Below are 2,829 nucleotides of genomic sequence, written 5' to 3' on the forward strand. Positions count from 1 at the left end.
GAGTTTTGGTGATTACAGTCACACATCAACATGCATTGGAATCACCAGAGGAATTTTAAAAGTATAGGTCGCTGGGTCTTACCCAGGAATTTCTGACTCAGTAGATTTTTTTGGTTGGGGTTCAAAATTTTGCTTCTCTAGGCCTGATGTGATGCTGTCCTGTGCATCTGTTCTGTGGAGTAGTGTTTTATTTCTATTTGCCTTTTCTCCCACCTAAGTGGGTGTCACCATTCTGTAGAAGATTGGATGGACATGGACATAAGCACCCTGAGGTCCCAGAACTATCTTTTCAGTTGTGAACTAAAGGTTGACAGAGATTATCACTTTAAGTTGGATAATGATGAAAATGAGCACCAGTTATCTTTAAGAATGGTCAGTTTAGGGACTGGTAAAAATGGTGAATTGCACATTGTTGAAGCAGGGGAAATGAATTATGAAGGCAGTCCGATTAAAATCACACTCACAACTTTGAAAATGTCCATACAGCCAACAGTTTCCCTTGGGGGCTTTGAAATAACACTGCCTGTGGTCTCACATTCAAATGGTGGTTCACAGACTGGGCATGTTGGTGGAAAGCACTTAGTGGCTGTGGAAGAAGATGTAGAGTTAGAAGATATGGCAGAAGAGGATGTGAAAGTCCTTAGTATATCTGGAAAAATGTTCTGCATCTGGGAGATGGTAACAAGTTTCCATAGAAAAAAGTCAAACTTGCTGCTGATGAAGATGATGATGGATAACAACAATGATGATCAAGGATGACGATGAAGATGGTGATGATGATTTGGAAGATGATGAAACTGAAGAAAAGGCTTCAGTAAAGAAATCTACATGAGATACTCGAGCCAAAAATACACAAAAATCAAACCAGAGTGGAAAAAACTCAAAACTATCAACACCAACATCAAAAAAATCAAGAATCTCTCAAAAAAAAAAAAAAGGAAAAAATTCTCAAAACACAAGAAGGACCTAGTCCTGTAGAGACATTAAAGCAAAAATGCAAGCAGGTATAGAAAAAGATCCTTTTCTTCCCAAAGTAGAAGCCAAGTTCATCAATTACGTGAAGAATTGCTTCCAGATGACTGACCAAGAGGCTATTCAAGATCTATGACAATGGAGCAAGTTTCTTTAAGAAATAGTTTAAACAGTTTGCTAAAATTTTCCATTTTATCTCATTTCCGTAACAGTTGATATCGGCTGTCCTTTTTATACTGCAGAGTGAGAACTTCCATTACAGTGTCTGATAACTGCTGTCCAGATTCCACTGTCAAGAATGTGTTGTCCAAATTGCCTGTTTAGTTTTTAAAGATGGAATTCCCCCTTCGCTTTGTTTAAAGTATGTATGGAATGTTATGATAGGACATAGTAGTAGTGGTGGTCAGACAAATAGAAATGGTGGGGACATGAAAATATACAGGTGAAATAAGCTCAATGTTGTAATAAGGTGTAGAAACGAATTTGCTTCTCTAAAGGTTTTCTGCTGTTGTCAATGCTGTAGGTCTGAGAACTACTCATTGGGAACTTATGGGTATAGCATGAAGAATCCTAAGTCTGAATTCTATATCTTTCCCTAATAACTCGGAAGTATATTCCATCAATTTCCTTATCTGTTAGAATAAAAATGTTAGAAGAAGTTATCATATAGTATTCTTATGTTAAATAAAACAATACACATAAAGCTCATAATATAATGCTTAATACGTTATAAGTGTTCAAAGGAATATTGATAATATTCCAGCCATCTACTTACTTCTCTCAAAGTTGATCCCAGAGTTCTAACTATATACTTCACTGTCAATTCCATATGTGTGTGTTTGAGCATGTGGGCATCTGACTGGTGAAAGAGAGAGATTTCTGTGCAAATTTATCCAGAAAGGTTTTCACACTTTTTTTTTATTATTATCTTATGATTATCGATATTTTGCTGTTTTAATCTGAGGTTAATTAATGTAGTTTGGAGCCACCAAAGTTTTCAATAACATAAACCATTCTTCAGAATCCCGATTATTGGCATGGTCAGTTTACATTACTCAAATGTTTCTATGAGGTTTAGTATAAAAAATACAGATCTCAGTTATTTTCTTTATTTCTCTCTCTCCCTAAGCATCTAGCACAGTAATCTGTAAACGATGGGTGTTGACTAATTATCTGCTGACATTTCTAATTCTGTCAGAGTTACCTTTACACGTAATACTCAGGCAGCAAACACAAATAATACATCTGAAGAGTAAAATTGTGTTGTTTTGTTGGTTTTCTTCTATTTTGGTTGTGATTGCATTGTTCTCTCAAACAAGAATCTGGCTAAAGATTATTGTTTTACTACTTTCATTCAACTAACACATAACCAGAAGCAGCAAAGTATAACATGTCTTTCTTGTAGCAAACTTCTAAAAGGACTTTACCAGTTAAAACACTTTCAAAAGCCAATCCATTGGCTCATACAACAAATTGGTGTGTGAGCCAGAATTCTCTCTTGGGGTAACCGTAAAATACTTAATAACCTATTGGGTGGTAGAAGCAATACTGCCAGAAAGATGGAACTGCTTCCTAAAAACACACAGTCTTCCAAACACTGAAAAGGAAATAGTAACAAAGTTTTATGTGGTTATATTTCAATGGCAAAGTCCCAACTAAGACTAATATCAATGTTGTAAATCATAATACAACATAAACATTATTTTTTTTAATTTTAAAGACATTTTGAAAGGAAATACATATATATATATATATATATTTTCAGTCTGAGACTATAAACTTAAAACCCTGACTAAATTTTATCTGGTGTGGGTCTATAAATATTTATTTTATCATTTTATTCCATGCTTTGCTACA

General features: G+C 34.7%; 1 pseudogene; it reads left to right on the plus strand.

Moving 5' to 3' along the window:
• The first annotated feature begins 426 nt into the window (after window positions 1-426).
• Window positions 427-1,129, plus strand: LOC140612040 (nucleophosmin pseudogene; annotated as a pseudogene).
• Window positions 1,130-2,829: the final 1,700 nt, after the last annotated feature.

Source organism: Canis lupus, chromosome 20 (assembly GCF_048164855.1).
Source record: "Canis lupus baileyi chromosome 20, mCanLup2.hap1, whole genome shotgun sequence".
Classification (NCBI taxonomy): Eukaryota; Metazoa; Chordata; class Mammalia; order Carnivora; family Canidae; genus Canis; species Canis lupus.